This window comes from Bos mutus, chromosome 12 (genome assembly GCF_027580195.1).
Source record: "Bos mutus isolate GX-2022 chromosome 12, NWIPB_WYAK_1.1, whole genome shotgun sequence".
NCBI classification, from domain to species: Eukaryota; Metazoa; Chordata; class Mammalia; order Artiodactyla; family Bovidae; genus Bos; species Bos mutus.
In genome coordinates, this window is record NC_091628.1 from 80,604,479 (window position 1) to 80,618,694 (window position 14,216).

The window sequence follows — 14,216 nt, forward strand, 5'->3', positions numbered from 1 at the left end:
CACACACATACTTGGTAGGACTGTTGGTAAGAGTCAGAGGAGGCAGAGTAGGGGAGGCAAGAGATGGAAACGGCCAGAGGCTGAGCATCGCAGGGAAGTTCAGTTCAGTTCAGTCGCTCAGTCGTGTCCTACTCTTTGCGATACACCAGGCCTCCCTGTCCATCACCAACTCCCGGAGTTTACGCAAACTCATGTCCACTGAGTCGGTGATGCCATCCAACCATCTCATCCTCTGTCGTCCCCGTCTCCTCCTGCCCTCAATCTTTCCCAGCATCAGGGTCTTTTCCAATGAGTCAGTTCTTTGCATCAGGTGGCCAAAGTATTGGAGTTTCAGCTTCAACATCAGTCCTTCCAATGAACACCCAGGACTGATCTCCCTTAGGATGGACTGGTTGGATCTCCTTGCAGTCCAAGGGACTCTCAAGAGTATTCTCCAACACCACAGTTCAAAAGCATCAATTCTTCGGTGTTCAGCCTTCTTTATGGTCCAGCTCTCACATCCATACATGACCACTGGAAAAACCATAGCCTTGACTAGATGGACCTTTGTTGACAAAGTGATGTCTCTGCTTTTTAATATGCTGTCTAGGTTGGTCGTAACTTTTCTTCCAAGGAGTAAGCATCTTTTAATTTCATGGCTGCAATCACCATCTGCAGTGATTCTGGAGCCCGAAAAAATAAAGTCTGACACTGTTTCCACTGTTTCCCCATCTAGTTCCCATGAAGTGATGGGACCGGATGCCATGATCTTAGTTTTCTGAATGTTGAGCTTTAAGCCAACTTTTTCACTCTCCACTTTCACTTTCATCAAGAGGCTTTTGAGTTCCTCTTCACTTTCTGCCATAAGGGTGGTGTCATCTGCATATCTGAGATTATTGATATTTCTCCCGGCAATCTTGATTCCAGCTTGTGCTTCTTCCAGTCCAGCATTTCTCATGATGTACCCTGCATATCAGTTAAATAAGCAGGGTGACAATATACAGCCTTGATGTACTCCTTTTCCTATTTGGAACCAGTTTGTTGTTCCATGTCCAGTTCTAACTGTTGCTTCCTGACTTGCATATGGGTTTCTGGTGGTCAGGTGGTCTGGTATTCCCATCTCTTTCAGAATTTCCCACAGTTTATTGTGATCCACACAGTCAAAGGCTTTGGCATAGTCAATAAAGCAGAAATAGATGTTTTTCAGGAACTCTCTTGCTCTTTTGATGATCCAGCAGATGTTGGCAATTTGATCTCTGCCTTTTCTAAAACCAGCTTGAACTTCTGGAAGTTCATGGTTCATGATTTGCTGAAGCCTATCTTGGAGAATTTTGAGCATTACTTTACTAGCGTGTGAGATGAGTGCAATTGTGCGGTAGTTTGAGCATTCTTTGGCATTGCCTTTCTTTGGGATTGGAATGAAAACTGACCTTTTCCAGTCCTGTGGCCACTGTTGAGTTTTCCAAATTTGCTGGCATATTGAGTGCAGCACTTTCACAGCATCATCTTTCAGGATTTGAAAAAGCTCAACTGGAATTCCATCACCTCCACTAGCTTTGTTCATAGTGATGCTTTCTAAGGCCCACTTGACTTCACATTCCAGGATGTCTGGCTCTAGGTCAGTGATCACACCATCATGATTATCTGGGTCATGAAGATCTCTTTTGTACAGTTCTTTTTTTTTTTTTTTCATTCACAAAGTTTATTATGACCTTTTATTGCTGCTAAGTCGCTTCAGTCGTGTCCGACTCTATGCGACCCCATAGACGGCAGCCCATCAGGCTCCCCGGTCCGTGGGATTCTCCAGGCAAGAACACTGGAGTGGGTTGCCATTTCCTTCTCCATTTCGTACAGTTCTTATGTGTATTCTTGCCACCTCTTCTTAATATCTTCTGCTTCTGTTAGGTCCATACCATTTCTGTCCTTTATCGAGCCCATCTTTGCATGAAATGTTCCCTTGGTATCTCTAATTTTCTTGAAGAGATCTCTTGTCTTTCCCATTCTATTGTTTTCCTCTATTTCTTTGCATTGATTGCTGAGGAAGGCTTTCTTATATCTCTCCTTGCTATTCTTTGGAACTCTGCATTCAGATGCTTTTATCTTTCCTTTTCTCCTTTGCTTTTTGTTTCCCTTCTTTTCACAGCTATTTGTAAGGCTTCCTCAGACAGCCATTTTGCTTTTTTGCATTCATTTTTCTTGGGGATGGTCTTGATCCCTGTATGTTGTACAATGTCATGAACCTCTGTCCATAGTTCATCAGGCACTCTATCAGATCTAGTCCCTTAAATCTATTTCTCACTTCCACTGTATAATCAGAAGGGATTTGATTTAGGTCATACCTGAATGGTCTAATGGTTTTGCCTACTTTTTTCAATTTAAATCTGAGTTTGGCAATAAGGAGTTCATGATCTGAGCCACAGTCAGCTCCCGGTCTTGTTTTTGTTGACTGTATAGAGCTTCTCCATCTTTGGCTGCAAAGAAGATAATCAGTCTGATTTCGGTGTTGACCATCTGGTGATGTCCATGTGTAGAGTCTTCTCTTGTGTTGTTGGAAGAAGGTGTTTACTATGACCAGTGCATTCTCTTGGCAAAACTCTATTAGCCTTTGCCCTGCTTCATTCTGTACTCCCAGGCCAAATTTGCCTGTTACTCCAGGTGTTTCTTGACTTCCTACTTTTGCGTTCCAGTCCCCTACAATGAAAAGGACATCTTTTTTGGGTATTAGTTCTAAAAGGTCTTGTAGGTCTTCATAGAACCGTTCAACTTCAGCTTCTTCAGTGTTACTGGTCGGGGTATAGCCTTGGATTACTGTGATAGTGAATGGTTTGCCTTGGAAACCAACAGAGATGATTCTGTCGTTTTTGAGACTGCATCCAAGTACTGCAAAGGACCCTCCCAGTTGAAGAGGAGACAGAAGCTCATCACTGAGTCATCCATACTGAGGTCTAGTTGGAGGAGGTAATGAGAGAGGCTCCTAAATAGAGGGGCTTGGTCTGAATTAGGTGCTTCCCTGGTGGCTCAGACAGTAAAGAATCTGCCTGCAATGTGGGAGACCCAGGTTCGATCCCTGGGTCAGGAAGATCCCCTGGAGAAGGGAAGGACAACCCACTTCAGTATTCTTGCCTGGAGAATCCCATAGACAGAGGAGTCCGGCGGGCTCCAGTCCATGGGGTCACAAAGAGTTGGACATGACTGAAGGACTAACATTTTTTAGGGCTTCCCAGGTGGCTCAGTGGGTAAAGAACGCACCTGCAATGCAGGAGGCACAGGAGATGCGGGTTTGATCCCTGGGTCTGACAGTTATGTTGAATGGGACACTGGTGGCTTAGACAGAAGCCCCAGCCCTGTTTTCTGCGGGACCCTGGGGGTGAAGTCATGAAGGCTCTGTGTGCGGCTGGTGGGAAGATGGCGTCTACTTTTGACAGAGAGCCGGCGTCACTTACACACATGATCACTTTCAATCCTCACAGCAACCCGAGGGAGGGTCTGTTTACCTAGAAGGAGCTGGTGGCTCAGAGAAGGGGTAAGTGACTTGCTTGGCTGCAGTCACAGTCAGCCAGTGACCATGGACCCACAGGGAGGGCCAAGTATTAACAGAGCCGGCCCCACTGGTGATCAAGTGGCCAAAATAGTGGAGCTGCAGCTTCAGCATCAGTCCTTCCAATGAATATTCATGGTTGACTTCTTTTAGGAATGACTGGTTTCATCTTGCTGTCTAAGGGACTCTCAAGAGTCTTCTCCAGCACCACAGTTTGAAAGCATCAATTCTTTGGTACTCAGCCTTCATTATGGGCCAACTCTCACATCCATACATGACTGCTGGAAACGCATAGCTTTGACTAGACGGACCTTTGTCAGCAAAGTGATGTCTCTGCTTTTTAATATGCTGTCTAGGTTTGTCATAGGTTTTCTTCCAAGGAGCAAGCATCTTTTAATTTCATGGCTGATGCTGAAGCTAAAGCTGCAATACTTTGGCCACCTGATACAAAGAGCCAACTCATTGGAAAAGACCCTGAAGCTGACTCAATGGACATGAGTTTGAGCAAACCCCAGGAGATAGTGGACAGGGAAGATTGGTGTGCTGCAGACCACGGGATTGCAAAGAGTCAGACACGACTTGGTGACTGAACAACAACAGTGGTGATCTCTCAGGAGTCGGGGTTAGGCAGGTCACTATGGGATCCAGGCTTCAATCCTAGGAGAAGAGCAGTCACACCATGGCTCTGGGGGACAGGAAGCCACCCAGTATGTTCAATGAGAAAAAGGACCCTGAGGCTGATCCAAAGGTAAGGTTTAGGCCAGAGAGGCAGAGGTAGAGACACAAGACAGGCCCTGGTTAGCAGTCACTGCCTGGGCCCTGTTTGGAAGCAGTTCTGAGCCTGCATCTGGACTCAGCTGGAAAGGATTCTGAGGTTGATTAGCCATGTCTGCCCTGGACCAAGGGAGAGGGAGTAGTAGTTATTCAGAATGCATTTGCAACCCTCACTTAGATGTGTCTTGGCTTTGAGAATGTTTTTCTTTTGGTTAAATGCTTATTCTGGCTTCCCAGGTAGCTCAGATTGTAAAGTGTCTGCCTGCAATGCGGGAGACTTGGGTTCGATCCCTGGGTTGGGAAGATTCCCTGGAGAAGGGCATGGCAACCCACTCCTGTACTCTTGCCTGGAAAATCCCATGGACAGAGGAGCCTGGTAGGCTACAGTCCATGGGGTCACAAAGAGTCAGACACGACTGAGCAACTTCACTTTAAATGCTTATTATTTTCCACAAACAGGAATCTTACCTCTCCTTCCCTGATTAACCTGAGTGAGTCCACGGTTTTGGAGTTACACCTCGTCACAAGTCCTATTAGGGGACAGTCATCAGGCATACACGAAGAGAAAGTCAAACAGAGTTCTTAATGAGAATTTAAAATTCATAGAACACAGAAAAGTTTATTTCATATTTATTTATATGGTACTTCGTACAAGCTTGCTTATAAAAAAAATCCTGAGTTTTACAGATGTTAACTCATTTACTCCTCATAACAACCCTAAAAGATAGATTCTAGTATTAACCTCATTTTAAAGCCCAGAGAAGCTAAGCAACTTGTCCAAGGTCACATAGCTTTGTGAACTCAAGCAGTCTGATGCCAGTCTGCCTGATTAAATCAACTGAGTCCACATTTCTGTTTTGCTTTCCTTGTGGTATTGTGCCTTCTATGCTTCATGTTTGTTTTCCAGAATGGACTGTGAATTTTGAAGGAAGGGATCACATTTAATTTAATTTCTTTTTTCTCCACACTGTGCAGCATGCAGGATTGAAGTTCCCTGACCAAAGATTGAACCCTCTCAGTAGAAGGGTGGAGTCTTAGCCACTGGACTGCTGGGGATATCTCTTAATTTTTTAAAATACAATTTGTTTTAGGATGACATTTTACTGTGTATAAGTATCTGACACACAGGAGGAGCTGAAACATGTCTACTATTAGTGGTATGATTTGGGGAATCAGTCATTTTGTATTTGAGTCATTTTCTACTAGTGTGTCTGGTTCCACCACTAGAGTGAGCTTCTGGGGGTGGGACTGTGAGTTATTTCTTTCTATATCCCCATGATCTAACACAATAGAGAGGAGACCCTCTCTCATTAGTTCATCAATCCATTAGCTCATTCAACAAAAGTTGATTAAGAACAAGCATCATGCTTAGTGCTAGGAATGAACAAAGTAGAAGAAATTTCTGTCTCTGTGGCTTAATTCCAACCTCACAAGAACAGATATTAAAAAAATGATGCCGACATTCCTTAACTTTGACACGTTTGTGCATTTTGCCAGAAATAATACTAGATTATCTGTCATGGTAACTTGCAGTTCCTACCTTTCCATACTGTGTGATGAAGTCAAGTCGCCAACCGTTGTTTACTTCCTCTTTTATGGACCAGCAGCCCTGGTAGCCCACTGTTAGTCAGATCTAATGTTTAAAGGTAAGAGCGAGCCCTTTTGGTGTAGAGCCTGCGGAAGAGTGATTGGGTTCCCACAAGGCGAGGGGGAACCGCGTCATCCCCTTTTGTTATATGAAAAGCTTCAAGCCTTATTAAGTGATGACAGAGAGTGCACTTGGCTTCTGGGATTTCTTTGAAGGCTTGCCTGTGGCCTGCTGCCTGGAAGCAGGAACGATTCCACAAATGGTCTGGGAGCCACCGTGCAGACCGCCCTTCGCACCAGGTCCAGGTGTGTAAACAGAGCAGACAGGCCTCCCCCCGGGAGAGGGAATTCCGAGGGTGGACAGCTGGAAAGGAGCGGCGTTCAGGATCGCTTTTCCTCCCGCAGTATCTCAAACATTCCCTCGACCCGCTTTTCCAGCTCTCTGAGGCTGCTAATGGCATTAAGATCCTCCTAATGGAGAAGGAGCAGGCTTTCTCCAGAACCCACCAGGAGTGGGTGGCCAAGGCGGGGGTTGGGGGTGGGGATCAGGTTCCTCTCATGCCAGTCCTGGGCACGGTCCATGACTGGCCGCAGCTGAGCCCATCCTCCCAGTGCCCACATCCTGGCAGCAGGAGGCTTTAGATCGTATGAGAATTTCCTGCCGGGGTCTCTCTACCCAGGGCCTTCTAGGTGACTGCAGCACCATCAAAAGCGGTGTTTCATAGATTCTGTTTATAATTAGCTCCAACTTGTTTTTTTAATTTTTGATATATATTTCATGAAAAATTTGGAAACACAAAAATGTAAAAAGAAGTCAAAATGAAAATCAGCAATAGGCTCTACCTCCAAACACAGTAATTGCTAACATTTTGGTGAATTTTCTTTGTTGTGATTTCTTATTGACACCTTTGGAGAAGGAAATGGCAACCCACTCCAGAATATCTCGCCTGGAGTCAGACACGACTTATCGACTACACACACACGAAATCACATTGTAATAATAATAACAGCTAACACTTATTGAGGGCATACTATGTGTCAGGTACTCATCTTTTCTGTTAAGTCTCATAACCATCCTATGAGATAGGTACCACTATTACCCCCATTTCACAGAGAATAAAACTGAGGCACAGAGAGGCTAGTTTCTTGCCCAGGGTTCCTCAAATGTAAGAAGTAGATAGAAGTCAGACAGTTCAGCTCCAGACTCTACATGTACAGCTTGGTATCTGTTGTTAAATGAAGCTTTTCTTTATTTTATTCAGAAACACAAGCTTTAAGTGGCTGCTTAATATTCCATCATGGTTTCCTACTTCTCTAATTTAAATGATACAACTGTGAGTTGTGTTTGTGAATGAGGCTTTTTCTATATTTAGGATCACAGGATTTCCCAGATCCAGAGGTAAAAGGAAAAGTAAATAACAGTAAGTCTGTGGACACACACTGCCAAATAGTTTCCAGGAGGACTACACCTAGTTACACTGCCACCGGCCTTGGCAGGCTTTGGCCTTGGAGGTTTGCACTCAAGAAATGATTTAGTTTGCTAGTCAAAAAACTTGGAGAAGGCGATGGCAACCCCACTCCAGTACTCTTGCCTGGGAATCCCAGGGACAGAGGAGCCTGGTGGGCTGCAGTCCGTGGGGTTGCTAAGAGTCGGGCACGACTGAGCGACTTCACTTTCACTTTTCGCTTTCATGCATTGGAGAAGGAAATGGCAACCCACTCCAGTGTTCTTGCCTGAGAATCCCAGGGAGAGGGGAGCCTGGTGGGCTGCCGTCGATGGGGTCGCACAGAGTCGGACACGACTGAAGTGACTTAGCAGCAGCAGCAGCAGCAGTGAAAAAACGTATATTATTGCTTTAAATTTTCTCTGGTCCAGTTTCTGACTACTCGTAATAATAATGAACTTTCACTCTCATCCAAATTTTGATTTTCGGGGCTTTCCCTGGCAGTCCAGTGGTTAGGATTCCATGGTTCCACAGCATACAGTGGGGGCCTGGGTTCGATCCCTGGTCTGGGAACTATGATCCCACTAGCTTTGAGTGGGAAACAAAAAACAAAACAAACAAACAAAAAGAAACAAAAAACAAATTCTGATTTTTTTTAATTTGTTGCAAAGTTTTGACTACTTTTTTTTTCTTTTTTTTTAAATTTTATTTTATTTTTAAACTGTACAATATTGTATTAGTTTTGCCAAATATCGAAATGAATCCGCCACAGGTATACCCACGTTCCCCATCCTGAACCCTCCTCCCTCCTCCCTCCCCTACCCTCCCTCTGGGTCATCCCAGTGCACCAGCCCCAAGCATCCAGTACCGTGCATCGAACCTGGACTGGCGACTCGTTTCATACATGATATTATACATGTTTCAATGCTATTCTCCCAAATCTCCCCACCCTCTCCCTCTCCCATTTTTGCCTAGATTTATTTTGCTCACCTCTAGTCATCCTTACTTAAAACAACAAAATTAAATGGTAACAAACATTTTTCTGTTTACAAAACTTACATCCATTTTAGAAAATAAGGAAAAACCCCAAATCCCACATTTGGGCTTCCCTGGTGGCTCAGATGGTAAAGAATCTGCCTGCTAACGCAGGAGACTTGGGTTCAACCCCAGGAGAGGGAAGATGCCCTGGAGAAGGAAATGGCAACCCACTCCAGTATTCTTGCCTGGGAAATTCCATGGACAGAGGAGCCTGGCAGGCTACAGTCCATGGGGTCACAAGAGTCGGACACAACTGAGGCGACTAAACAACAATTTTATCATTCATCTTACTTCTTGGCTATCACAGTGATATGAGTTCATTGTAGCCAATTTGAAAGGTACAGAAAAGTGTAAAGGGGCAGAAAGTGAAATAACCAAGCAAGGGCAAATGTTTCAACAGTTCTTGTCATTAAATGTTTTAAAAATCTTTTCATAAACATTCTTTTTTTATGATTGCATGAGAATCTGCCTCTAAGATACTCTTGATTTCTTCCTTATTTTTTGGTCTCAGGCCTGGAGCTATGATCTTGGTGCACGTTTGTTGTAAAGGATAAGGAAGAGTAATTAGAACAGGATGGGGGCTGGGGAACCAGAATGAGAAAGGCTTTAACCACCCACGTTCTTTCACTCTGAGGGATCTGTTGGACTGGGGGCCTTGGGGCCAGCCTCAGGATGACCCTTTGAGCCCATCAGTGACACAGTGACGTCACTTATGCAGCCACACTGTAGAAGCTCAATTAATATCTGCCGGAGGAGTGAACTAATGAGCGTGTTCTATGTAGGTATGCCACATATTAACGTGCCATCTCCCGTAACTCTATAGCTTTAATCATTGCATCTCGGCATTCCTTTTGTTAAAAAAAAAAAGAAAAAAGGTTTGCATCTGGGATCCCAGGTCCTGGCCTTATTAGGATCCTTGAGGAGTGGCCAAATAGAGGTCTTTCAGCCCAAGGCAAATAATTGAGATCAAAGCTCCCTGGATCTCTCCTGGGAGGTCCGTGGCCCTCTAGTCCAAAGACTGGAGTGCCCCTTTTCCCTTGGTGACCTGCAAGCATGCCACCTCCGATGCATGAGGAAGGGGAAATAGGAGGCAGCTAAGGTGTGGGAAGGGGGAGGGGTGCCGTACCTGGGGGAGGCGGGGTGACGGCCAGTGTTGACCAAACTGGCTCAAAGGGCCGAGGAGACCTCAGCTGAGACTTTTTCCTAGAAGGAGCCCTTGCTCTCAGCGTGGTTTCCCTTGCTCTCTTGAGGCCATCAGAGGTGACAGCTAAGCTCACTTCTGCCTTCGAGGGACCCTGGGACTCACTTGGATGAGCTGTTATTAGACATCCCTTTGCTTCTGTTTTTATAAAACCAGTATGTTGTAAAGCTCTATGGTTCGAGTGTTTTGAGATCATCAGATGACACTGGGAGAAATACTGCTTTTGCTGAGATATTTTAAATATATGTAGGAAAAATAAATTTGCAGAATATCAGTCATGGAGCATGACATTGCCACTGAAAAGAGCCAACTTAAGTGAGTTCACAGGAAGGGCAGACATCCACACAAGTGTACCTTATTTCAAAAGTTAAAAGTGAGACATCTCAAGGCTGTGACCATTCCAACCTATTCTGTGACCAGTCAGGGATGTGCATGTGGATAAAATTCCCAAGTGTATCGTGGGAAGAATTAGTCAACTATTGTTCAAGCCGTGTGGCCCAAAATGTAGTTATGGAAACCTAAGTTTGCTTTTTAAAGTTTAGCATGGCCAGGAGTTGCCAAATCATGTTACGATATTGTACCTTAGACCTCTAATATAAAAGCCATATTGTGTCTTTCAGAGTTTTATTTGGTTGTTTCTCTTTTTAACCTGCAAAATGATGGGTTCGACTTGGGTATTTACTAAATGTTCACCTGATAATTCTAATATGTGCCAGGGTCCAGATCTTTGCCTAAGGTGATCTTAAAAGTCCTTCTTTGGCACCAAAATGCTGTGATTTCTACAATTTTAAGTCATAATAAATAAGAGAATCAGATTCATGTAGCAGATAATTCTGCTTGAAAACATCTTCCTAAATTCAGAGGTCTCAGAAATCCTAAAATGAAACTTACTTAATAAGTGGTCCAACCCTCATGAAATATTTTGGGTGGAGCTTATGAATTTGGCAAGTTTATGTTTGTTCCAGATTCCAATATTCCTCTATGAGTTTTAAGTCAATACCAAAAAATAAAAAGTATTTTTTTGTCTTTGAGAGTCAGAATGTGGTCAAAGTGTTTCCAAGTAGAAATCAGAAGGCTCAAGTGAAACTGTTTATGGATAAGAGAGGAGAAATGAAGATATTGAATCTTTGCCGGTAGCTTGAGATGACAATTCCGTGTGTGTGTGTGTGTGTGTGTGTGTGAGAGAGAGAGAGAGAGAGAGATCTGGGAGGAGCAGCTGATGTGGGGGACTCTGTCACAGAAACTAAAGGGACAAACTGCAACCATGGGGCCAGCGTGCTACTGGTTTCAAACTAGGAACCCTTTTCACTGAAGACTATGTCCCCAGAACCATCAAGTTTTCAAATATAGCTCAACTGGAGATGGTTTTTATTTTTCCTGGTATGAAGTCTGGGATCTCAAGTTCAGGACTCAAATGACCATATTCCGTGTCTACCAGAGAAGAGTGTCTGTTGCAAAGACATGTGACATTGCAGCCTCTCCACGAATAAGTCAGGAAACAGAACCATCCAAATCTGGTATTTAGATTAGAAATACAAGTGAAGAAGGAAGGTTACCATCAGAAATGTGCATTTCTAAAGATATTCATTTGAAAGTTTTGAAAAAAAGTAAAGCTCATGCCCTGGGGCTTCTGGGTGTATGCACAAAATACAATAATTAAATTAAGTCCAGCAGTTAAAATTCCTCATAAAAAGAAAAAGCTGGAGCGCTTCCCAATGGGGAATGCTTGACTTAAAAGGAAGGTTTTACTCTGTGGCCTGAAGGTCAACAAACTGCGACTCTGTGGGAATGTATAAAATTTCTTAAAGGGGTTCTCCGGTCTTTGTTTTGTTGAAAGAAAATAAAAGAGCAAAAAGGGACAAGTTTTGAAAATTCAAAAAATGAAGGTGCAGTCCTAAAATCATCATGATTTTTATAAACGCAGCACTGGAGGCTATGGAAACACGCTCTTTTCTGAGTACTAATGCAACACATATGCTCTCTGAGAAGGAAGGAAAAAGGCCAATGGTGCCTTTGGAGCAAACTGTTTTCAAATGTGCTGATTTTCACAGGCAGTGCATGCAAATTCATGACCCATTTATTTGCTACTTATTTTGAAAATATTCGCCTGAAATAGTCTCATAAATAAATGCCACAATTTAAAATTCCTTAGATGATGTGAAGATGGACTGGTTTTCACAAAGTTCTTTACAAAGCCAAGTTGTGGAGGAAAAAAATAATTTGGGGGCACTCCACCCTCAGTCATCCAGAGTGGAATGTTCATCATAATTTGAAAATACCTGTTTTTATAAATAATCATTTACTGTTACGTTTCTGTTAATGTCCTCCCCCGAAGAAATAAAGTTAAGAACGGGATAGAAAGCAGATTTTTATCTCTTTAAACTCTGTGATTCGTAAGCAGCCTTCTGGGTTCCCACGTGAGTTGCAGGTTGCACACTCACATGATGTCTCCTGAAACATAAAGAACGAGTAACCAGTTTGCCAGATCCTCATCTTCTCGATCACTTAACGAGAATCTGAATGTTGGCCCTGCTTTAAGACGGTGCGATCAAAATGCCGGACATGAGAAATAGCAGCTTTGGCAGCAGTGTTTAGTTTACTGAGTAATTAGCAGCCTCACTGACATTTCTCCATGGAGTTCCAAAGTACAGTGTTAGCTCTCCTCTGCACTCCGGCTCTCTGCAGTGAAATGGGCCAATAAACTCCCCCTGCCAGGTTCACAGTAAATGAAGGACCACAGAGGGTCCTGGGGGGAGTTCACAGCTTAAGGACACTCGACTTAACACTTCCCAAACACAGACACGTCATTGGAAAAATTAATTTTTACCCACTTTTGTTTTCTTCCCTATGTTCATTATTTTTTGGTTTACAAATTTGCAAGAAGAAGAAGGAAGGTCAAAAATTATAAGAAAAAGGGAAACAGAAGGAGAACAGTGGATGGAGGGGCTGGATGGAATGCGAGGTGATGCACAGAAGGGTGGGGGCCACGAGGGTGCTGCAGGAGTGGGGGGCGGCCAAGAGGAGACCCCATTCTTGGGTCCAGGTCCAGCTCCTTCAGCCCTCTCTTAGAACCCCTTTCCTGATACCACCCAAGACGTCGTCCAGCCATTGCACCAGTCCTCTCAGGGGGCCATCCTGGCAAAATGTGTGCAGGGCTCTTTAGTCTGGGAGCGGCTCGGGGGGACACGAAGCCTACCTAGAGGAAGGGCTTGCGTGGTGGCAGGGCTCCCTGGCTGTTTGAAATGTGAGGACCTCGCACACGCTCGCCAGGGTCAGGCACCATCTCTGAAGGAGGCAGCTGTTGAAAAAGAGGCTTCAGCCATGTTCTCATTGCTTCGAAAAACTCCCCTGGCGCTTCCTTTGTGGGGAGCATGACGGGGGTTCACGGTTGTGCACCCGTGTGGTTCGGCGGTTTCATTTCCAGACTGTGGTCGAATTCTTGGTTTTGCCAGCTGTGTGACCTTGAGCAAGTCCACTGGAAGGGCCAATATTTGTACACATCTGGGAGGCAGGATGTCTGGTGGAGGAAACTGAGGTCTCGGGGCCTACTTTTAGTGAAAACATCTTTAGTGAGCTCTTATGGGGGTGCAGGGGGCTGAGCGATGGGCAGGAGAGGGATCTGGACATGTGTGGCAGTGTCCTTTGTTCAGCGCCCCACGCCACCCAGCCACCCCAGCACACAAAGTATTACAACAGAGCTCTTGACCCAGTGCAGTGGAGAACTGGGGGAGGGCCAGCACGTTGTCTCTGGGGAGCTGGGAAGACTTCACAGAAGTGCTCTTTAAGCTGCATCTTGCAAAATGGTTAGGAGTTTGTTAGGTACCATAGAGAGGCAGGGGTGACGGCTCATGCACAGCCTTTGCACTGGAGTGTCAGGCCCTGAAACCAGGCAGACAGAGTCCAGCTGCCCAGTGGCCAGGGCACTAGGGGCAGGGCCCCCCCAGGGGCAGGCAGCGTGTTGCTGGGTTTGTGTGGGAATGCCGGCAAGGCTCCTGGTAGCCGGTGCTCCCTCGCACCACGCTGGGAGGAGCATCACCGAGCAGCCCTGGAAGCCGCTGCCTGAATTCCAGTCCCTGGAAATTCCAAGGAGGAAACGGATGTGTTCCTCTCCGAATTTGGGAGTTTGCATTATTAACAGTTTTCCCAGAGATTCTAAGCCAGAAGTTCATGCTGGTTTAATGTTGTTCCTTCCATGGAACCCAAAAGAGCCCATTAAAAAGAAAAAAAAAATTAAGTAAGATGCTGAGAGTGCGTAGTCTTCTGAAGGAAGTCTCCACACCACAAAGCTATGTCAGATGGAACGTTCAGTTTTCTCTGGACTCTTTTTCTGTGTCTGAATCACCAGAGCAACTGGATGGATTGTTTCAAGTCAAAACAAAACCCAAACCAGCTATGTGGCACTATCTAGACAAAAAACAAAAACAAAAAACACCCAGCTTTCTTTTCACTGAGTTCACCTCCTTAGCTAGGTTTTTTTGGTTTTTTTTTTTTTTTAAGAAATGTACTTATTTTTAACTTGAAAGATAATTGCTTTACAGTATTGTGTTGGTTTCTGCCATACATCAGCATTAGCTAGATACTTTAACGTTGGGATATAGTCGGTGTTTGGTCTTCTCTGGTGTTCAGTGTATCAACTCTCTTACTGATATAATGA